We start from the raw sequence: 25,358 nt of genomic DNA, 5'->3' as shown, positions 1-25,358 counted from the left end.
GGCAGATCCTGCCTTTTGAACCTGGTCGACTTCTTCGAAACAGTCACCAAGGCCATAGATGAAGGGAAGGTAGTCCACACAGCCTATCTGGACCTCGCAAAGGCATTTGACACAATACCCCACTCGGGCATCATAGATAAGCTATCCAGCCTAAATATAAACCCCTTTGTCACAAGATGGGTCACAAACTGGCTCAAAGACAGAGCCCACAGAGTCAGAGTTGCTGGGGCCATGTCAGACTCGAAACCAGTCACAAGTGGCGTCCCACAAGGTTCTGTCCTGGGACCTCTCTTGTTCAGTATTTACTTTTCTGAGGTACAGGCCAACGTGGGAGGACTATGTTTCACCAAGTTCTCAGATGACTGCAAGCTGGGCACCATAATCGACTCTCCAGCTGACACAAACATCCTTCAAAAAGGTCTCACAGAGATGGATAACTGGTGCCAGAGCCATGGTCTAAAGCTAAATGCCAAAAAGTGTATAGTCATACCCTTTGGCAAAAACAATGTGCCCACAAATTACCACATAGGTGGTAACCCATTAAGTACAGAGAAAGTAATTAGGGATCTGGGGACCCAAGCTGATAGCAATCTCTCCTTTGACAACCACATTGCCAAAGTGGTTAGAAAGACCTTCTACATAGCCCACCTCATCATGAAAGGATTCACATCTAGATCAAGAGAGGTAATCGTGCCCCTTTATTCATCCCTCATCAGGCCCATTGTAGAATACGATGCCCCCTTTGGGATGTACCTTACCCGACACCTGCAGCAATTAGAAAGACCCCAAAAGTACCTCAACAGGAGGATCAAGGGACTCAAACAGATGCCATATGCTGCTCGGTTAAAAAAACTCCAGCTCTACTCAGTTGCATACTGCCTACTTCGAGGCGATCTATACCTGACATATAAAGCTATGTCCAACCCAGAATTAATGGACATGCTCCACCTCAGTAAATCTAAATCCCTTAGAGCGACGCGCTCGAGGGACTTGAACCTCAGCACAAAAATAAATAGAACATGCTGGAGGGACAGATTCATAACCCAGAGGCTCCCTTCGCTCTAGAATAGATTTCCAATTCATGTTAGGCAGAGCACCTCACTGACTCTCTTCAAGAAGAATCTTGATGAGTGGATGGGGGATCGTAGGTTTGTCCTGGGGATTACTTCCATGTCACTATTAGGCAGAGGCACAGTAAACTAAAATTTAAAAAGGGCACAGTATACTCAAATCAAGGGGTGGCGTAAGCCAAACACAATCGGGCTAGGCTTATAAATGCCCCAGGGCAGATAGCCTAGTATGAACCTATGAACCTATGAACTGGCATAGTAAGGTGCATAACAGGATTCATGAAAGGGGTGGAAGGGATATCTAGAGGTGTAATGAGATGTCAGTGAAATAAATGTGGGAGATAAGGTACTGAGTGGATTGTATGATATTGTGGTACAACAGTAATAGTATTGGAATACGAAAAAAGTATGCTGTGAAGCTATAATGAAGTGTGTACTACAGTATTAAGTAACATAGACCCTAACCACTGCGAACATCACTCACTTAACCACTGACATTTGAGGGAACTGGGGATAAATATGGCTAGGCTTGTAAGAGCTCTAGGGCCATTAGCCTAGTAACCTTCAGTGAACCTATAAACCTATATATAGTTTGTGCTGCTACCCACAGCTCCATTCTTAGCTGAGTTTGACAAGAAAATGCTCTGAATGTTTTTCAAAGGTGGAGAAAAACCCACAGAGATAATGGGAGAACATGCAAACTCCAGACAATGGTCAGAGGTTAGGATAGAACCTTGTACCTTGTGCATGAAGACCATAAACATTATGCTTAATGGTCTTTCAACTAAATTACTCAGATAATTCCCTCAGAGGCAGCTGTGTGGAATGGGAGTAAATTTAAACAGCAGACCTGAACCTGCAGTCTCATGATACTCAGCATCTACCTTCTATTACATTTTGTCTTGACCTCTCAACACCTCAGATAATTCCCTCAGAGGCAGCTCTATAGAATGGGAGTAAAGTCAAACCTGAGTTAAACAACAGACCTGAACATACAATCTCATGACAGTCATAAGTAGGATCTTAGTTTTTGCTCTCACAGTTTGTAAGTATGTTCCTAAAGTAATGCAGGAGCATCCACCACACTTTAAATTCTTAACAGGGACATAAAAAAGATTATTCATAGTATAGTTCTCCCAACAGTAGCAACATCTGAATCCCTTTGTACTACACAAAATTTGAAATGCACAATAAGAAGGCAGTGTCTTACGATGGCTGATATGTTCATAAAAGCAAAGAGCCATCTGATATTACAATTATTGAATTTTCGGCAGCTGCTCTGTCTGCACTCACTTTGCTCCCTTCCCACCCCATTCCCCAGCTGTCCCAAGTTGTGTTTCCTCTTATAGTTATGTAAGCTACAGCAATGACAATCACTGACAAATAATACTTTGTATGTAGTATCATGCAACTTTATACATACATCCCTTCTCAACAAAACCCAAGATTTACACAAATGCCTATCAGGACACACACCATGCCATCTCTAACAAATCACAGTAAACTCCTACTCCTGTCTGTCTTTCTCCTATTATTAATACTAAAATGTTACATCTACTACCGCTACCATAACATCTCCTGAAAAGTTAAAGCAACACTTACATTTCCCCTTTATTTACATAACCAAAATTATACCCACCATCAAAAACTAAATCTATTAGACCCATCAGAATTTCACAAGAAATTTACTAACCTACAATTAAAATCAATCCCAAATTTAACTATCTACTACCCATCTTTCTTTAGTGGCCATATAAAAAGTAATCCAAGCCCAATATACTATAACTCTCATCTAAGTAATCAAAACAACATAAAAAATCTGCCATCTGAATGAAAAAAGTATTTGTAATAAAATTTCAGAATTTCACTCTTGGATAGATAGCACACCAAAACTCTGATATATTAGCTATTACAGAAATGGGGCTAAAACTCCATATAACAGATGAAATTTTCCTTGAAGTTTATAACATTATAAGACTAGAGAGACTAAAAAGGTGGAGAAACTTGTGTCCTGCTCTCCAATATGTTAAATATGCAACACCCACAATTATCCATCCTTTCCTTCCAACCAGCCAAAATTGTGCTCACTAGCCTAACTATAAATCCCAACATTCAGATCTACATTGCTTCACTCAATATAGCCCCTCATCCAAACCTTACTAATATCTATATCCTAGAAGACATACAAAATAAACTATAGTCCTACTAGGAGACATGAACTGGCCTCATCAACTGAACTCAGTCAAACATAAATCTGTATAGATTCTCTCATTTAATTCAAGGCATAACCCACATAGACAAAACATCTGGAAAACAGCATACTGTAGACTAGATGCTTACCAGTAATACAACAAATATAATATCGTGGAACACTACGGACTCTATAAGTGACCACAATCCTACATTCTTAATCTGGGGAAAACTAAAAAATCAAATGGAACATTATTTATCATTGGGTCCGAACTAAAAAGAACTTTAACAGGGATACATCTACCACCTTACTTAGTCAATGTAAATAGAATCCCTTCAAAGCTATCCCACTAGATGAAACAGAACATGATTTCAACAACTTATTCTTAAGCATTCTCCATTTGTTACCCCACAAAGAAGGAAAAAAAGTTGAAAGATATTGTCAGATATCAAATATCTAGGGTCCACTAGAGATAAAGCTTGGAAACTATGGAAAATTACCCAAACAACACAAGCAAGACAAAAATACACTTCACTTAGAAACAATAAAATCATCTGAAAATCTGATTGCTGCACATTACTTAATAAGAGTCAGTATAACCCAAAATACTACTTGTCCTGCATAAACAACCTACTTAAGCCAGGAAAAAATACATGCATTCTTCCCTCCCAAACGAGACAGACATTTAACATTAGTTCCATCTTTAACTAACACTTTATTGTCAGGCACTGCTCTTTCTTTCACTTCCTCTAATTTTCCAAATCCCACTATTAAACCTCCTAAATGTTTATTCAACCTGCTGCTCACTAACACAGCTACCAAAAAGAGAATGTTGCAGAAGCTAAAACTCACCCCCTGACTATCTCTCCCCTGAATATCTCCAAATTGCGTTTGAAGCCATAGCCTACCCAGTACCAATCCTAATTAACAGATCCATTACTGAAAAATACATCCCAAACATGTGGAAAAGTCCTATATAATACCAATTCACAAAGGAGGTGCACTCAATAACCTCTCCAACTATAGGCCTACAGCCATTCTATCACCACTCTCTAAAAAAATTAGAATAATGTACCTAAAAACAGTTTAGCCCACCTTTTATCAAAAGATCTTTTATCATTCACCCAACATGTTTTTTTCCCATGATATAGTACTGTAAAGAAACTGCTCTTTAATCTTTCTTAATTAACATCTATCAAAGTAAAAATGGCGGTTTCTTTACAGCTGCTGTGTTCTTAGACCTATCAATGGCCTTACAGTATCCCATCAACTTCTCCTTCATCAACTTACAGAAATGAACTTGAGTAACAATAGTATAACTTGGTTAACCACGTATATTGCAAATTGCACACAACCTATCCATCGGTGTCAGTCATTTTCAGATTTCCTAACAAACAATACTGGCATCCCACAGGAATACATCCTAGGACCTATTTTATTCTGCATCTTTCTCAGTGCAATGCACACCATAATTCCTGGTACAACACTAATAAAATAAGCTGCTGTCTCCACCTTAATCTGCTCTGCTAAATCACTTCATGACCTATAAATCCCTCTCCAGAACACTTCAGTAAGTTATGAGAGTGGCTCCAATTATCTCAACTATTACTAAATGCTAATAAAACTAAGCTGTGACTCGTTGATTCGGGTGGCATCAACATTCTCATCATCTTTTCCATCACCTATTCCTCGATTCCTATTACCTCCTTTTTCTTCCCACCAGTTAACTACTTTTGCACTATTCCTTATGTTTATTTACTATCAATGTCTACATTGTATAAATTGTATAACTTGTATGTATTTAAAACTGGAGCTTTTTTTCCAGGCCTCCACTGAAAATGGGTGTTGCATAGTCAGACTATCCTAGTCAACAAATGTAATAAATAAATAAATAAATAAAATTAATAAATAAGTTATAAATAAAGCTTAATGTTCAAAGCCAGCACAATAGTAGTTTCACAATAAACTGAGAAGACAAACTCTTGGAAGGATATATAAATCTTATCTCGGAATAGTGCCTACCTTTCTACCCCTCCAAAAAATAGATAGTTACCTTTTGTGTACCCCTCAGGTTTTAGATGGGGATGAAAATAAAAGCACAAATGGCTAGAGGCACATGTTATACAGTTGAGGGTCTAGAAGAAGAAGAAAACAAAGCACATCATGGATAAAACCCACACAGAGGCAGAGAGTACATGGAGACTCTAAACAGAAGGCATCACAGACAGAATCTCAGCCAGAGAACTGAGTGGTGCTACATGGCAGCAAAGTGCAATACTCCACGATTTATCAGTTACTAGCACACCCATCCTACCCAGACCACCACAGACAGCTGTTTATTAAATACAATGCTGATGTCCAACTCTGATGAAAAGTGAAAAATGTATGGCCAACTTGTTACTTTTAGATCCACTGCAACTCTTCCACCATGCAAAGGCAGTTATTTTCATCAGTGACAATCCCCAAACTCATGAATTACAATCACTTTGACTGTACACTGTGTTAAAAATAGACCTAGTAAAGTATTCCAGCTAGCTTCACACAAATGCACACTGCCTCGACAAAAACAGAATAATGATGGCTTAAAATGGAACAAACGGCAATAATGACAATCACTTCCAACCACAGACAGCCCAGTACCCAGCCAGCTTTTGACTGTATATATCTCAGATACCAGAATGCAATAAAGTAATTGGTCACAGTAATTTTAACTCCCCCTACACCCTCCACACTTGTACTCAGATGTGATAATCAATTAATTCATTTGTATGGCTGTGACTGTATACTTTAGATGTTTGATTGTGATCAAGTGAATGAATAAATGCATAAATAACTGTCACACAGGAATTAATCTTCTTAGCTCCCTATTGACAGAATACAGTATGCAACCCACTGTAACCCCCCAAATATACACACACACACACACACACACACACACACACACTGTTTCAACCACTTAACTCAAGAATCATGGAGAAAACTAGAAAATAATGGTTCACAATGGTCCGATATCAAGGACATTGCCTTTTTTTTTAAATAAAAACATCTTTATTAAATTGTCACTTATGACATAGGCAATCATACATTTATATAAATGAAAACAAACCATATTGATATAATCTTAGTTGCAATGATTATATATCGCAAACCATATTGACATCATTTTAGTTGCAAACATTATACATCACTTATAATCTACCCAATCATTGTCAGGCAGATATTACATAGCTCATTCAAATCCGGCCTTTTAAACCTCATTCCTCCCTGCATGTATTGTTCCCACAATTTCCATTTTTTCTATGTAATTTTCTCCTACCCTTTTCTAAAAGTCCAAATTCAAGTTGTTTATCGATTACTATATTCACTGCTTCTAATACATTTGGTTTAGACTACAGGAAAAAAGCTTTTGTACTTACTTTCCTCACTTGCTTAGAGAAAAACAGCTCTTATAGACACTTTCCTCACTTGTCTAGAGGAAAGTAGTTTTTTTTTATTCAGGTATATCCAAGGGTCAGCTCCCAGTGTTCTCTCCTGTCTATATGATGTATCTGAGCATCTTGGGGCAATTTAGCAATTGCCTCATGTACACAGACAACCCTCTCCTCCTACCACCCAACACCACAAGCTGTGAGAGATGCACTTATCTAGCCAAACTGGAGGTAAAGCTCTCTCCAACCAAGACTGAACTCAACAGTTAAGAGGAGAAGGTAAACACTTGCACCACACCATACCACACTCATCACATAGTCCCACTAAACCTACATAACCAAAATCCACACATAGAAACACAAAAACATTTGCGGCGGCTCTCAATAATAATCTGCTCAAGAAAAAGAGACCTGCAAAGCAGAAATGCAAGCAACCTCCACCCCCCCAACATAACCCAAATGACACATAGCCCACAGACTCAGTGTGCCACTCAACCACAGCCCATAAGGCAAAACAGCGTACCCAACACACTAGTCATAGGTGACTCTATAGTCAGGCACACTGATGTCCCACTCACCAGGCTAAACAAGGAGAAGGTTACAGTCAGCTGCCTGTCTGGTGTCAGGATCTGCCACATAACTCACGCACTCAGGTCACTCCACAACAAGTACAAATATGACTCTGTCATTGTCCATGTTGATGTGAATGACCTGAGATGTACCTCCCTGGACTACATGAAAAGAGACATGGAAAAGCTCTCTGATCTTGTAGCCCAGGCAGTTATGACCCTAGCCATGAGTAGCATCCTGCCATCACCCAGAATGATACCGCAGTACAAGGACAAAATGATTGACTTCAACAATTGGCTAAGCTTCTGGTGTCATTCTAAGGGGATCCAGTATCTGTCTGCCTGGGATGACATGGTCGACAGACCACGATGCTTTGCCAGAGATGGCCTGCACCTGTCACCCCTGGGATTCCGGATACTGGCTAAAGCTCTTACTGCCCCTATAGTGACTTTTTTAGGCAAAGTTCAAATGACAAATTCACCACTATAACAGGAACAGGCAAGCAAAAACTGAGGGTAATGCTACTAAATGCTAGAAGTCTAAATCTCAAACTGCACTCTCTCAAGGCACTCCTTAAAATGGAGAACATCGATATCTGTGCAGTGACTGAGACCTGGATCAAGGCTGCAGAGAGCACCCCTGCATTACCAGGCTATAACTCATACCACACTTTTCGGCCACCTAACCTGGACCAGGACACCAAAGGTGGAGGTGTGTCCATATTCATTAAGGATATCCACACCTCCAGGCTAGTTGCTCAGCATAATGCATCCAAGGTTATCCAAGTGCAACTAACTCTGGGCAAAACTGCAATCCAAATTGTAGCTTGCTACAGATCCCTCACCATGCCCCAGGATTCCCACTCATCTTTTCTTGATATACTGGAGAATATTAGGGTTCAACCAAACACCCTAATAATGGGCGATTTCAACTACCCCAACGTTAACTGGGAAAACTACTCCTGTACCAACTCCTTCTCTCAACGCTTTCTGGAATTCATAAATTCCAATGCCCTGGATCCACTTATCCACACCCCCACCAGGGGCAACAATATCCTAGACCTAGTCATTACCAACATGAGTGAACGGTGTTCCACATCTGAAGTCAAATCCTCGTTGGTCAGATCTGACCATAAGCTAATCAATCTAGATAATCACATCCTGTCCCCACCCCCCATTAAGGAAATCATGGTAAAAAATTTCTCCAAAGCCAACTTCATGCTTCTTAAGACAGAAGTGATGAACTTCATGACACCCATGCAGATGGACAATACAGTTACGACTCCTAAATCCTACACAGATGCACTCTATAAGCACTTACACGAGTGCATGGAACGTGCTATCCTCCAAACAAAGGAAGCCAATCTCGTGGTCCCCTGCCATAAACAAACTCTACAACAGAAGGAAGAAACAGTTGCAAAAGAGAGTAAAATCCCAGGAGGAGTTCCCTGGTTAGTCTCAGTAAGAAGCTGAGATCCCTTATAAGATCCTCCAAAGCTAGCTACAAAATCTAGAACCTAGAATCACCACTGATTCTAGGGACAACCACAAAGCATTCTATAGCTATGTCAAGAATCTCAATGGCAACACCCAGATCTGCTCTGAGTTACAGCACAACGACATGAAAATTACAGAACCAACTGATATTGCCAACGTCCTGCTAGATAGGTTCAGTGCTAACTTTACCCCCCTCTCACCCCCTAAAGGGCCCATATCTATACAGGAAGAATGCAGAGTCCCTGTAATCACAACTGCGCAGGTATAAGCTGCACTCTCTAAAGCCAAAAACACAGCATCCATGGGACCGGACAACATCCCAGACTGCGTTTTAGATGAACTTCAGAATGAACTCACTCCCCACCTAAGCACCATGTTCAATCATAGTCTCACATCAGGCTTTATGCCCATGGAATGGCACAGAGCAAGAGTTATCCCACTTCAAAAAGTGGGAGCCATCACTGATCCCGGGAACTATCACCCTATTAGCCTGACGAGCCTGGTCTGTAAGGCCATGGGGCATATCATCATGGAACTCATAAACAAAGATATTGGTAACCTCCAAACTCTGGACTCAACCAGTTCAGGTTTGTGAAAGGCAGATCATGCCTCCTGAACCTGATCGACTTCTTTGAGGCAGTCAACAAAGCTGTAGACGAGGATAAGGTGGTTTGCACAGCCTATCTTGACCTCTCCAAGACTTTTGACACCATCCCCCATTCTGGAATTATAGCTAAACTCACTAAACTATGTATAAATCCCTACGTCACAAGATGGGTTGCCAATTGTCTCACTGACAGAACCCATACTGTAAAAGTTGCAGACTCCAAATCTGACTTCAAATCAGTGACAAGTGGAGTACCACAGGATTCAGTCCTGGGACCTCTCCTGTATGGTATCTACTTCTCTGAAGTACAGGCTAACACAGAAGGCCTTTGGCCAAGACGTTTGCAGATGACTGCAAACTAGGAACCACAGTTGAGTCCCCAAATGATGTGGACATCCTACAGAAGGGCCTCACTGAAACAGATGCCTGGTGTCAGAGCCATGGTCTCAAGCTCAATGCCAAAAAGTGCACTGTCATCCCCTTTGGTAAAAACTCTGTACCCATGAACTACCACATAGGTGGCAGTCTACTTAACACCGAATGTGTGATAAGAGACCTGGGGACCCAGGTGGACAGTAGTCTCTCCTTTGATATTCACATCGCCACAGTAGTCAGGAAATCCTTCTATGTGGCACATCTCATCTCAAAAGGGTTCTCATCTAGGAAAAAAGAGGTCATTGTTCCCCTCTACTCGACAATCATTAGACCCATTATAGAGTACAACACCCCTTTTGGAATGTACCTCACAAGACATCTGCAGCAGCGGGAAAGGCCACAGAAGTACCTCACAAAGAGGATTACTGGCCTCAAACAGATGCCCTACACTGACCGTCTCAAAAAACTACAGCTTTACTCCATAGCATATTGCCTACTCCTGGGTGATCTCTGCCTAACATATAAAGCTATGTCAAACCCAGAGTTGTTGGACATGCTACACCTAAAGAAATCCTAATCCCTCTGAGCTACACGCTCTAGGGACCAAAATCTTGTCACCACAATAAACAGGACATGCTGGTGGGATAGATTCCAGTCCCAGAGACTTCCTATACTCTGGAACAAGCTACCCATCTATGTCAAGCAAAGTTCCTCATTAGCACTCTTCAAGAAAAATCTTGATGAGTGGATGGGAAATAGGAAATACACCCCAGGGATCACTTCTGTGTCTCTGCTCGACAGGGGCACAGGAAAATAACTTTCTTGGGTGGCGTAAGCCAGGGAACCTTGTTGGCTAACCTTACTTAGGCCCTCGGGCCGATAGCCTAGTACCTACCTATGAACCTATTTCCATTTTCTAATAGTTACTTTTTTGGCAGCCACCATAATTAGACTCAGCAAGGCCTTACTATGTCTAGGCAATTCCGATTCTCTGTCATTGCTTAGAAAAATCATTTCCCTAGATACACCAATTTGCTCACCCAGTAAAGTAGTCTGCAGGGAATCTTTAAAGCCTGCCAACTCATTACACTCCCAGAAAAAAGGATACTTTTGCCTTTACATATTTTGAAACGTGTTAGAATAATTTACAGGTTTTGCATTAGCATGTGGATTTGAAGGCTATTAAATTTGAAACTCAGATGTTTGTCATCATTATTTAGTGACTGTAATCTTCATTTATTTGTCAAAAAAGTACAATCTTTGTGAAGAATAGACCAAACTATGTGGGGAAAAAATCAGATCAGAGAAATTCTGAAAAATCAGGGAGAGTTGAGAGCATCTACTCCTCCCCTCCCAACACCACACACAAACACAGATGTGACCATCAATTACAGCCACATGCATGACAGTAACTGTAAACCTCAGATGTTTGGTTGTGGTCAAACACATGGATAAATGCATAAATGACACACACAAATTTGTCTTCTCAAATCACTACTGTCAGAATATAATGTTTGACCCACTAGAAACAAATACTTTGCAACAGCTTAGCTCATGAATTAAGGAGACATCTAAAAATAATAAAGGACAAAGGACCAAAATCAGGAAGAGCTATTGCCTTTAAAATGTCATGCTTTTTCTGAAGGCTATAAAGTCTGAACCTCAAATGCCTGTCATTATTTAGCAACTGAACTCCTCACTAATTTATCAGAGCATCACAAATTTCACAAGAAAGCAGACCAATATATGAGCCAAAATCAGAGACAGTTGAGAGCTTCTGTGACAGTCCCTACCAGTATACCTCAGAGCTTCTTTTCTCAAAAGGTCTGGACAAAGCCAGCAATAATAAAGGGACAAACACCCCAAATCAGAGACTTTTTTTTAAATATAATCATAATTCATTTAAAAGTTAGTAGAGCAAGAGGTTTTCTATCCATATGCATTTCCTGAACATTAGGAATTATAAAGCTGTAATGCCTGGCTTTATTAACTAATTATAATTCTCGGTAATTTACCAGAAAATCAAACATTTTTGAGGTATAGGGCAAAATAATGCAGCAAAATCGGGAGCAGTTGAGAGATATGCCCCCCTATATATATATATATATATATATATATATATATATATATATGTGTGTGTGTGTGTGTGTATGTATATATATATATATATATATATATATATATATATGTGTGTGTGTGTGTGTATACACATACATACATCACACAAACACACACTCACAGAAACAGTTAAATAAATCAAGTACTTACCTTCCTACATGCTGACTTACTGGCTGAAAGAAAAAAAACTTATTCCACACACTATATCCATACACAATGCCCTTTCTTTCACTTTCAAGCTTACAGTCTCTGGCTCTCTCAGTCACCTGAGGCACCCTGAGCTAATAAAAAGGGTTCCTCACTGTTTCTTGCATCATCCCAGTGAGGTGCATGTGGAGCAACATCTCGGATAACCTCAACAGCTGCCTAGATTGTTGGGACTGCATCTGCAAAGCACAAAAGCCAGGCTGTTTTGAAAACAACCTCAGCATACAGAATAAGCAAATGTTTAACTCAATATTTAAACAGTATTTGGCTACCTAAATATACTACTATTTATTTTCTTTCTTTTTTTTAGATTGGATAGGGGGCTGTAGGCCAGCAGTTAGTACCACTGGCTGCGCACGCATCACAGACAATAGTGAGTAGAAACAAATCAGCTAAGCTAAACCCTAGTAGAGTGTAGTTTCCAGGAACACAACATCCCTTTCCATACCAGAAATAAAATCCTTTATTTATTTATTTTTATTTATTTTACATTTGTTGACTGGAATAGTCTAACTGGATTTATGTCCATTTTCAGTAGAGTCCCGGGGAGATAAGCTCCAAGAGATTACTAGAATACTAACATACAGGTACTAGTTGTTATACAATTAAATACTACAAATTTTAAACAGTTAAGGAATCTTCACAGTTTATACAAAAAACGTGTTACAAGCATTAGATAAGATATTTTAGACTTTATGTACAAGACTTCATTAGTAACTAGAAAGTAATTCTTAAACAAATACATACTTCAAGTTTCAACGGTTCACCAATGCTCACAGTTTAAACAATACTTGTTGCCTGCCTTAGGTAGGATGCTTTAGAATTATATGCAGAAGAATTTAACTAGGTATTTTAAATTATCTCTGTTAGGATAAGATATGTTTTTGCCAAGGATAGGCCTTGATCTAGAAAGACACAGATAGAGCAGGAATTAGGTCTTACGAGAGGGTATTTGGGATATAGTATGAGATTAGTCTGGATTTGTACAGGGACATAACCAATGGGTTTTAAGATAGAGTTTCAGATTGTTTTTAAAAAGTGTAAATGAAAACAGTGAAGTAAGTTCATGGGGGAGTTGGTTCCAATACTTTCCAACTGCATTTGAGAACAGAGCATCTCCTGCCATGTTATTAGATTTACATGTTGATACTAGTAGTTTATTAGATGAGTGTAAAGCTGAAAGGTTCTTATACTGGGTAATGAGACTAGCAAGTATTGGGGTATTGGTAGGTTGGAAAAGGGTTTTGTGCGCAATGGTGAGTTGTTTAAAGTGAATCTGATTCAGAAGCTCTAACCAGCCTAATTGTTTCAGGTTATGGCAGTGATAGGTCCTAAAGGAGGAAGCAGTAGCAAATCTGGCAATGCTATTGTAAGCGTTGGCTAGCTTGTTAAGGTTATTTTTTGACAAGTTAGTATATATGGAAGAAGCATAGAGAAGTGTGGAGATAAGGTAAGAATAGTCAATAGTGGTTCTGGCTAGTGGGGAGAGAAAGGGTTTTATCCTATAGAGGGAGCCTAGTTTCCTGTTGACAGTTTTTATGGTATTGTTGATATGGGTTTCAAAGTTCAGGTTACCTCTAGAAGTTTAGTTGCTGGATCGGGAGGTATGAGTGTACCATTATTGGATAAGACTGAAAAGTTCATTGGGAGTGATTTACGGGTAGGAGTGAAGAGCAGGAGTTTGTTTTTATTGCGGTTCAAGAGGAGGCAGCGTTGTGGAAACCAGTTTTCTGTTTTATTGAACATTGTCTGAGTTACAGTCTGTAGCTGGGATTGAGATTTAGCTGAGCAGATTATTATTGAATCATCTGCATATTGTACACAGTTAGTTAAAGGAATAGCTAGGTTGAGGTCATTGATAAATATTGAGAAAAGGAGGGGGCCCAATATAGAGCCCTGAGGAACACCTAGGGTAACTGGGAGATGGGTTGAGAGGTTGTTGTCCCATAGCACTGCCTGCTCTCTATTATCAAGGTAGGACTGGAACCATTTTATAGTCTTTGTGTCCAGAGAGAAGGATTTTAGAATATTGAGAAGTAAGTGGTGGTTGAACATGTCGAATGCTTTTGAAAGGTCGATGAAATGTGCTGAAGAGGGAAGATTGTTATTACGGTTTTTATTGATGCTGTCAGTGAAGGATAGGAGTGCAGTTGTACTGTGGAAAGGCCTGAAGCCATGTTGAAATTTGTAAATTATTCTGGAGTAGGTGGTCTAGTAACTGTCTGTGGATGCACTTTTCCATTATTTTAGCTAATGGGGAAAGTAGTGCTTTGGGACGATAGTTAGAATATTCTATGGAGTTTCCACCCTTGTGTAGAGGGATAATGTAGGAGATTTTTCAGATGGTGGGAATAATGATTTCTTGTTTGGTTCTATTTATCAGCAATGATACAGGATAAGCTATGACTTTGGCTGCCTTTTGCAGGTATTCAGCAGGTAGCTGGTCAGCTGAGGGGGTAGTAGGTTTTAGTTTACTTAAGAGGTTGCAGATAAGGGAAGTTGGGACAGATTGCAGGTTTAGAGTTGGGAGACAGTTAGTAGTATTGGTTGGAAGGGCAGAGCTATGGCTGTTAGTTGATCAGCAAGTGTTTGGATGGTCTCAGTGAAGAAGGTATTAAAAGCATTAGCAGTTTGCTTTGGATTGTCGTAATTTGATCCTATAGGGGGTGGTGTTGCAGATTGGCCTGGTTGAAGTAGTCTGTTTATGCTAGCCCAGAACTTTTGTGGATTATTTTGGTTGGTCTGTTGGAGGTGGAAGTAAAAGTTTTTTTTTATCTTCGAGTATAGCTTTCTTAGAATCATTTCTTTTTTGCCTGAATTGTTGTTGGTCTACGGGGTTTTTAGTTGTTCTCCATAGTGCCCAAACTTTATTTCTCTGTTCAATTTTCTGCTTGGTTTTCTTTGTAAGCCATGGGGCGGGTTTGGATTTAATTTTGATGGAACGCTTTGGTGCATGGTGGTTAAGGATTGTTAAGAATTTTGAGTTAAAGTAGTTTGTTGCTTCGTCAAGTGGGAGGTATTTTATAGGTGACCAATCACATTCTTTTAGTTCAGCTTGGAAGTTATTGGGGTTAAAGTTTCTGCTGCTTCTTATTGTTTTATATATGGTTGGGTTGTGCGAGATCGACCTTTTCCTGATAATGTAAGTGAGAGAATGGTCACTTACGTCATCAGGGAGGGTCCCTACATTATAGAGTTGTTGGTGATTCTTTATTAGAATCCAGTCTAGGATGGATTCTTTGTTATTGGGTTTATTAATTCTGGTTGGGGAGTTAATTGTTTGTGAGAAGCCATTAAGGTTAATATGGGAGGTTGGCGATTCAGTAGAGCAGTCCTTCCAGTTTATATTAAAGTATCCAAGAATTATTGTCTATTGGGGAATGCTTTAGACTTTTGCAATAACTGAAACTTGAACAGGAAAAGAATTGAACACAGAATAATAAAGTATAAACGGAGGCAATCTGCCTCACTTTGCCCCAGCTGACTGCTGCCCCTTATTCTGCTGATAGTATACCCACAGTATCAAAACAGCCATACATGATCCCTTTCTCTTTGATCTACAGCCAGCAAAAATCCCCCCTCAAGTTGTGTACTGCAGGTAAATTGCTTTTAACTCTTCCCTTTCTTATTAGAGTATCTTGTTAGAGTATCAGTGTAGCTTTATCTGTAACAATGATCTACTTGCTTGTAGATACATTTTCAAGGCTCTTTCCTAATACTTTAACATCAAAATTGGTGAATCATATGGCTTTATGGGAAATAATGGAAAACATGTAATTTGGTCCACTTAGTGATGTGACATCACTAATGTAACACCAATTTTACAGATTTGCAAAATGGAATTTAGAATTTTTTGATCACACCAAACAATTGTTCATAGGTTCATAGGATCATAGGTAGGTACTAGGCTATCAGCCCCAGGGCCTATAAAAGCCCAGCCAAAAAGGTTCCCTGGCTTTTGCCACTCAAGAAAATTATTTTCCTGTGCCCCTGTCGAGCAGAGCCACAGAAGTGATCCCCGGGGTGAATTTCCTATTTCCCATCCAATCGTCAAGATTTTTCTTGAAGAGTGCTATTGAGGAGCTTTGTTTGATATAGATAGGTAATTTATTCCAGAGTATGGGAAGTCTCTGGGACTAGAATCTATCCCTCTGGCATGTTCTGTTTATTGTGGTGACAAAGTTTAGGTCCCTAGAGCGTGTAGCTCGGAGGGATTGGGATTTCTTTAAGTGGAGCATGTCCAACAGCTCTGGGTTTGACATAGCTTTGTATGTTAGGCAGAGATCACCTCTGAGTAGGCAATATGCGACGGAGTAAAGCTGGAGTTATTTGAGACAGTCTGCGTAGGGCATCTGTTTGAGGCCGGTAATCCTCTTTGTGAGGTATTTCTGTGGCCTTTTCAGTTGTTGTAGATGCCTTGTGAAGTACATACCAAAAGGGACGTTGTACTCTATAATGGGTCTAATAAATGATGAGTAGAGGGGAACAATGACCTCTTTTTTTCTGGATGAGAAACCTTTAGTGATGAGGTGTGCCACGTAGAAGGATTTCCAGACTACTGTGGCGATGTGATTATCAAAGGAGAGACTACAGTCCACCTGTGCCCCAAGGTCTCTTATCACACTTTCGGTGTTAAGTATACTACTGCCTATGTTGTAGTTCATGGGTACAGAGTTTTTACCAAAGGGGATGACAATGCACTTTTTGGCATTGAGCTTGAGGCCATGGCTTTGACACCAGGCATCTGTCTCAGTGTGGCCCTTTAGTAGGATGTCCACATCATTAGAAGTTTCGATTATGGCTCCTAGTTTGCAGTCATCTGTAAACTTCATTTGCCAAAGACCTTCTGTGTTAGCTTGTACTTCAGAGAAGTAGATACCAAACAAGAGAGGACCCAGGACTGAACCCTGTAGTACTCCACTTGTCACTGGTCTGAAGTCAGATTTGGAGTCTGCTACATTCACAGTGTGGGTTCTGTCAGTGAGCCAGTTGGCAACCCATCTGGTGACATAGGGATTTATACCTAGTTTAGTGAGTTTATCTATAATTCCAGAGTGGGGGGTGATGCTGAAAGCCTTGGCAAGATCTAGATAGGCTGTATGAACCACCTTACCCTCGTCTACGACTTTGGTGACTGCTTCAAAGAAGTCTATCACGTTTAGGAGACATAATCTGCCTTTTAGAAACCCAAACTGGGTGGGGTCCAGAGTTTGGAGATAACCAATGTCTTTGTTTATAAGTTCCATGATGATACGTTCCATGTCCTTTCAGACCAGGCTTGTCAGGCTAATGGGGCGGTAGTTCCTGGGGTCCATGGTGGATCCCCCCTTGTGGAGTGGGATAACCATCACTGTGCACCATTCAGCGGGCATAAAGCCTGAGGTGAGGCTATGACTGAACATGGTACTTAGGTGGGGTGCCAGTTCGTTCTGTAGTTCATGTAAAATGCAGCCTGGGATATTGTCTGGACCCATGGATGCTGTGTTCTTTGGAGAGTGTGGTTTTTACCTGTGCAGCCGTGATTACAGGAACTTTACATTCTTCCGGTATAGAGAAAAGCTCTTTAGGGGGTGAGAGGGGGGGTAAAGTTAGCACTGAACCTATCTGCCAGGATGCTGGCAATATTAGTTGGGTCTGTATATTTAGTGCCATTGTGCCATAACTTAGAGCAGATCTGAGTGTTTCCATTGAGATTCTTGACATAGCTATAGAATGCTTTGTGGTTGTCTTTAGAATAAGTGGTGATTTTGTTTTCATAACTAGCTTTGGAGGACTTTATCAGGGATTGCAGCTTCTTACTGAGGCTGACCAGGGAGCTCCACCACTCATGGGATTTTACTCTCTTTTGCAACAGTTTCTTCCTTCTGTTGTACAGTTTGTTTATGGCAGGGGACCACCAGATTGGCTTCCTTTTTTTGGAGAATAGCATCTTGGTTCTGTTTGGGATAGCACGATCCATGCACTCGTGGAAGTGCTTATAAAGTGCAATTGTGTAGGATTCAGTAGTTGTAGTTGTATTGTCCATGTGCATGGGTGTCATAAAGTTCACCATTTCTGTCTTAAGAAGCATGAAGTTGGCTTTGAAGAAATGTTTTACTGTGGTTTCCTTAATGAGGGGTGGGGGCAGGATGCGGATATCTAGGGTAATTAGCTTATGGTTGGATCAGACCAATGAGGCATTGACTTCAGGTCTGGAACACCGGTCAATCATGTTGGTAATGACTAGATCTAGGATATTGTTGCCCCTGGTGGGGGCGTGGATAAGTTGATCCAGGGCATTGGAATTTATGAATTCCAGAAAACGTTGAGCCAAGGAGTTGGTACATGAGTAGTTTTCCCAGTTAATGGTGGGGTAGTTGAAATCGCCCATTATTAGGGTGTTTGGTTGAACCCTAATATTTTCCAGTACATCAAGAAAAGAGGAGTGGGAATCCTGGGGCATGGTGGGGGATCTATAGCAAGCTACAATTTGGATTGCAGTTTTGCCCAGAGTTAGTTGCACTTGGATAACCTTGGCTGCATTATGCTGAGCAACTAGCCTGGAGGTGTGGATATCCTTAATGAATATGGACACACCTCCGCCTTTGGTGTTCTGGTCCAGGTTACATGGCCGAAAAGTATGGTATAAGTTATAGCCTGGTAGTGCAGGGGTGCCATCTGGAGCCTTGAACCGGGTCTCAGACACTACACAGATATCGATGTTCTTATTTATTTTATTTTACATTTGTTGACCGGGCTAGTCTAACTGGATACATGTCCATTTTCAGTAGAGGCCCGAGGAGAAAAGCTCCAGGAATCATACAGAGTTAGCCTAGGTTAAGACAGAGCCATTATATAAAAAAAAAAACAACAAATTGTTACATAGATGTATTATAAAAACATTGATAGAGGGTAATACAGAAACAATATAAAAAACATCAATTGTTAAGAATGACATTATAAAAACAAAAAAACAAAACAAAAAAAAAATATATGCATATATATATATATATATATATATATATATATATGTATTTTTTTTTTTTTTTTTTTTACTGAGTATATTTCTCAGTGTAGATAAAAATAACTAGGGGTTTGTGTACAAAACAAATTATGTAGAAACAGAGAGAGGGAGGAAAAGTATAGGATGTAGGATGAAATGTTAGAGTAGGGGAGAGAAGTTAGTCAGGGTTGGTGCAGGAGCATAACCAGTGTTGATTAAGAAATAGCCTTAGTTTCTTTTTAAAAAGCAAGAGAGAGGTCTGAGATGTGAGATTGGGAGGTAGTTGATTCCATACTTTTCCGACAGCGTTAGAAAACAAGGAGTCGCCTGCTGAGTTTTCAGTTTTGGTGGTATTAATCAACATTTTGTGTGAGGAGCGCAGATTATTGAAATTTTTATAAGGTATAATAAGGCTTGAGAGTATTGGTGTGTTAGAGAGTTGATACAGGGTCTTATGGGCTATTGTAAGTTGGTGGAATTGAAGCTGGTTAAGACATTCTAGCCAGCCTAGCTGCTTTAGGTTCAGACAGTGAAGAGTTCTGAACGGAGAGCCGGTAGCAAATCTAGCAATATTGTGATAAGATGTGGCATGTTTGTTGAGGTTATTCTTAGAGAGGTTAGTGTATATAGGAGAGGCGTATAGTAGGGTTGAGATTAGGTGTGTTCTAGCTATAGCGGTCCTTGCTAGTGATGTAAGAAAGGGCTTCATTTTATAGAGGGATCCTAGTTTTCTGTTAACTAATTTTATAGTGGAATTTATGTGAGTGTCAAAGTTGAGGTTGTTGTCAACTGTGATACCTAAGAGTTTGGTGGTTAGGTCAGGAGAGATGAGTACCATTATTGGATGTGAGGATAAAATGTAAAGGAGAAGACTTATGGGTTGGTGTAAAGAGTAGCAGTTTAGTTTTTTTTTGGGGTTTAGGAGGAGGAGGCGGCGGTTTGAGAATTAGTGCTCAACAATATTGAAAGCTTTTTGGGTAAGAGACTGGAGTTCGGCTTGGGAGGTGGCTGAGCAGATTATTGTAGAGTCGTCTGCATATTGGATGCAGGTGGAGTGTGAAATAGCTAAATGAAGGTCATTGATATAGATGGAAAACAGGAGTGGACCTAATATGGAGCCCTGTGGTACACCTAGGGAGACAGGAAGATGATTCGATAGTTTATTTTGCCACAGTACAGCTTGATGTCGGTTTTCAAGGTAAGATGTGAACCAACTCATGGGTAGAGTGTTGAGTGAAAGAGATTTCGGTATGTGTAGAAGAAGTTGGTGATTAACCATGTCAAAAGCTTTATGATAAATCCACAAAAACTGCAGAGGAAAGAAAATTTGTATTGCGTTTTTGTTGATACAGTTTGTGAAGGATAGCAGGGCAGTGGTTGTACTGTGGGAAGGTCTGAATCCATGCTGGCAGTTGGCTAATAGGTTATGATGGAGAAGGTTGTTAAGAAGTTGTTTGTGAATGCATTTTTCCATTATCTTTGCAAGGGGGGATAGTAACGCTATAGGGCGAAAGTTAGAGAAGTAATTGGAGTTACCTCCTTTATGTAGTGGAATGATGTGAGAAATTTTCCAGCTAGATGGGATAGTACCTTCCTTTATAGTTCTATTTATGAGAATAGAGATGGGGTAAGCAATGGCATTGGCCCCTTTTTGCAGAAATTCTGCTGGGAGTTTGTCAGCTGAAGGGGTGGTTGGTTTTAGTTTAGGTAGAAGGGAGCAGATAAAGGATGTGGACACTGGTTGTAAATGAAATGCAGGGGATGGATAGCTAGTGGGAGTGGGCAGGTTAGTAGTATTGGGAGATAGATGGCTTGCAAGGGTTTGGATAGTGTCAGTAAAGAAAGAATTAAAGGCATTGGCTGTTTATATTGGATTTTCAGGGTTCGAGCCTAGTGGGTTGGGGGTGATAGATTGTCCTGGGTTAAGCAGTTTGTTAATGCTGGTCCAAAATTTTTGTGGATACTTGAGGGAGGATTGTTGTAACTGGTGGTAATAGTTCTTTTTGTCTAGTAAAATGGCTTTTTTTGTATTGTTTCTGAGTTGTCTGAAGGTTTGGTGATCTACATGATTCTTAGTAGTGTGCCATTTTGCCCAGGATTTGTTTCTTTGATGGATTAAATGCCTGGTTTCATTAGAGAGCCAAGGGGCAGGTTTAGTTTTAATTCTAGTAGATTGTAATGGGGTGTGATGATCCAGGATTTTTAAGAATGTAGAGTTAAAGTATTCAACTGCTTTATTTATAGGGAGAGATTTCAGTAGAGTCCAATTACATTGCTTTAGTTCTGTTTGGAATACTTTGGAATTAAAGTGCTTTTTGGTACGTACAGTTCTAAAAGTATTAGGGAGAGTTAGGTTGGTTTTATGTCTGATAATGTATATTAGCGAATGGTCACTTAGGTCATCTGGAAGAGTTCCTGTGGTATAAGTTTGGTGAGGATTATTGGTGAGTATCCAATCCAAGGTACTGTCTTTATTGTTGAGTTTATTAGTTCTAGTAGGGGAGTTTATAGTTTGAGAGAAGCCATAAAGGTTTATATGGGAAGTGGGGTTTGTACTGCTACATGAAGTCCAATCTATATTGAAGTATCCTAAGACTATGGTTTCTTGTGGGTGATTATGGGAAAGCCAATTGAGTATGTATTCAAGTAAGCTAATATTGTTTCCTGGGGGAAGATATGCACAGATGATATTTATAGCTTTATGTGGGTTAAGCTGGAGTTTGGAGATGATTATTTCGGCATTATTAGTTAGAGGTTCGTTAAGATTTACAGTGCTAACTTGTAATTCAGATTTGTAGGGAATTGCTACCCCTCCACCTTTTTTAGTTATGCCGTCTAGTCGAGTTATGTTATAACCTGGGGGGGGGGGGTGATTTCATTGTCTTTTATTATAGGATTTAGCCATGTTTCAGATAAACAAAGGATGTCAAATTGGTGGATGTCAAAGAGGGCATGGACTTGGGTGATTTTATTACAGATGCTACCTATATTAATATGTGCAATGGAGAGTGAATTGGAAGGATTTGTAGGTGGTAGGTCACTAGTTTTATCTTGGTGGCAGTTTGCAGTGGTAGGGGTAAAGATTGGGCCAGGGTTAGGATGAATGTCTCCATCTATTAAGGAGTGGAGGAGAATATAGTAATTTATTTGTTGAGGCTTACAATAGGGGTTGAATTTTTTTCAGTTTTTTTTTTTTTGTTGAATTTAATGTGTACTAGTCTGTGAAATTTGGCTAGTAGGTATCTAGGTTTGCAGATAGAATATAAAATGTTTGGAGAGAATGTTTGTATTGCTGTTGAAGTGAGTTTGGAAGGGAAGGGAATGCTAGAGAAAATAGGCTTTTCATAGGAGGTTAAGAGATAGGTAGTAGTTAGAGCAGTTGTGAGTGCAATCAATATTAATAGTTGTAGTTGGTATGGGATGATTAATTTAGACATGCTATTGTTTGGTGAGTTGGGAATTAAAGGTGAGTTAAGTTGTATATATAGATTAGGAGGAGTGTCACTAGGTATTGTATATTGGAAGGGGGAGGTAATAGTGGGGGAGTTATGTGTGGAGGGGTAGAGTGTGGTAATGATGTGATTTGTGTGATAGGGAGTGGAGTAATAGGGGTGTGACCTAGTGAGAATAAATGTATGACACTGGGGGCGGGTGAGAATTGGGGGCAGGGTAGGGGAGCGGAGTGAGCCCAAAGGGCGAACGGAGCGGGTAGAGACAGGAGAGTAGATTATCAAAGATGACAATCTGTGAAGTGGGAGAGTTCTATAGGTAAGTCTAAAAGGGAGAGAATATACAGGTATGTTTTGAGGCTAGTAAGAAGGAGGATTAGGATGTCAGAAGTAGTAGAATGGGATGAAAGATACGTTAGGACAAGGGTGAGAGAGTGAAACAGAAAGTACAAAAAAGTAGAGGCAGAAAAAGTATGGTGTAAGGGTTATGGTAAGGAACAGTTGTGGGAAAAGAATATACAGAGGCTAATGTTAAAGTGCCACCTAGTGGCCAGTACGTTATAGTGGCAAAATGTCCGTCTACAGGGGGTAGCAGGCTACAAGAGGGGGGAGGATAGGCTAGTTGTTAGAAGAGGGAAGCTAGTTGGATGTAAGGGTTAGATAAGGATAAGATAAATGAGGGGGGGATTGTTGGCTGCTAGCAACCTAAGTAGGAAGCTTGCCACACCAGGGACAGATTTAAACAATAATAATGAACAATGATCTAGTAGCTGTTACAGTACATACTTTCACTGTGTTTTGGTAAAGGATGGTCTCACAAGGAGGCTGGTAGGAGAAATCCTAGTTTAGCCTTTGTTTAGTTAGTTTCAGAGTCGTCCAGTTGGGTAGATTCTGATACTATTGTACAGGGTATACTGATTCACAGGTTTCACTGTGTTTTGGTAAAGGATGGTCTCACAAGGAGGCTTGTAGGAGAAATCCTAGTTTAGCCTTTGTTTAGTTAGTTTCAGAGTCATCCAGTTGGTTAGATTCTGGTACTATTGTACAGGGTATACTGGTTCACAGATTTCACTGTGTTTTGGTAAAAGATGGTCTCACAAGGAGGCTGGTAGGAGAAATCCTAGTTTAGCCTTTTTTTAGTTAGTTTCAGGGTCATCCAGTTGGGTAGATTCTGGTACTATTGTACAGGGTATACTGGTTCACAGGGGTCAAGCGTCCGAGCAGGGTGCACAGCAGCCAGGTGTAGTGCCTCGAGTGAGTGCATTTTGAGATTTGGACTTCTAGCATTGAGTAACATCACAGTCAGTTTTTGCTTGCCTGTTCCTGTTACGGTGGTGAATTTGTCATTTGAACCTTGCCTAAAAAAGGCAGTATAGGGACGGCAAGATCCTTAGCCAGTATCCAAAATCCCAGGGGTGACAGGTGCAGGCCATCTCTGGCAAAACATCATGGTCTGTCGACCATGTCATCCCAAGCAGACAAATACTGGATCCCTTTCGAATGACAACAGAAGCTTAGCCAATTGTTGAAGTCAATCATTTTGTCCTTGTACTGCAGTATCATTTTGGGTGATGGCAGAATGCTACTCAGGGCGTGGGTCATACTTGCCTGGGCTGCAAGATTGGAGAGCTCTTCCATGTCTCTTTTCATGTAGTCCAGGGAGGTACATCTCAGGTCATTCACACCAACATGGGCAATGACAGAGTCATATTTGTACTTGTTGTGGAGTGACCTGAGTGCGTGGGTTATATGGCGGATCCTGGCACCCAACAGGCAGCTGACAGTAACCTTCTCCTTGTTTAGCCTGATGAATGGGACATCAGTGTGCCTGACTATAGAGTCACCTATGACTAGTGTGTTGGGTACATTGTTTTGCCTTATTGGCTGTGGTTGAGTGGCACACTGAGTCTGCGGGCTATGTGTCATTTGGGTTGTGTTGGGAGTTAGAGGTTGCTTGCATTTCTGCTTTAGAGGTCCCTGTTGCTTGAGCGGATTATTATTCAGAGCCTCCATGAATGTTTTTGTGTTTCTATGTGTGGGTTTTGGTGGTGTAGATTTAGTGAGACTATGTGATGAGTGTGGTGTGGTGCAAGTGTTTACCTTCTCCTCGTAACTGTCAAGTTCAGTCTTAGTTGGAGAGAACTTTACTTCCAGTTTGGCTAGATAAGTGCATCTCTCACAGGTTGTAGTGTTGGGTGGTAGGAAGAGAGGATTGTCTGAGTTATTGTTGTGTCTTTTGGCTTTTCCCGGTTAGGGGCTGCCACAGTGGAAATCCGGGTCCGCTAATGATTGGCAGTAGATTTTTACATGCTAAGTTGCCAGCTCTGACACACAACCTTCAACGAAGGTATGCCCATTCATGCATGTCTCCACACGGAAGACGCTCTAGCTGAGAATTGAACAGGACAGCGTCTTACTGTGAGGTGACAACGCTACCGCAGCATGTGTACATGAGGCAGTTTCTACATTGCCCCAAGATGCCCAGATTCATCAGATAGACAGGAGACAACACTGGGAGCTGACCCTTGGACATGCCTGAATAAAAAAACTATTTTCCTCTAGATAAGTGAGGAAAGTGAGTACAAGAGCTGTGTTTCTCTAAGCAAGTGAGGAAAGTAAGTACCAAAACTGTTTTCCTCTAGGTAATGAGGAAGGTTGAGTGCTATAGTAATTAGTAGCATATTTAGTGCTTACAAGTTCTGAACAAGTGCTGAGCACGAATAAGCAAATTCAAGTGCTAAAACTAAGAATCTGTATCTGGACTAAACTAGTTACAGGAAAGGGGGAAACAAGTGCAAATGTGGGCTTTTAAATCAGAAAGTTGAGAGAGATGGAAAAACTGCCCAAACGACCAATAACTACAAT

General features: G+C 40.4%; 1 protein-coding gene across 1 annotated transcript in view; it reads left to right on the top strand.

Annotated features, from left to right (window-relative positions):
* Positions 1–25,358, top strand: part of SCGN (secretagogin, EF-hand calcium binding protein) — a 1,236,219-nt gene that overhangs the window by 660,213 nt on the left and 550,648 nt on the right. The window lies entirely within an intron of this gene.

Source organism: Protopterus annectens, chromosome 3.part1 (genome assembly GCF_019279795.1).
Source record: "Protopterus annectens isolate FY-2018-M chromosome 3.part1, PAN1.0, whole genome shotgun sequence".
Taxonomy (NCBI): domain Eukaryota; kingdom Metazoa; phylum Chordata; order Ceratodontiformes; family Protopteridae; genus Protopterus; species Protopterus annectens.
The sequence above is the reverse complement of the archived record's forward strand: the minus strand, read 5'-3'. Positions and strand labels throughout refer to the sequence as shown.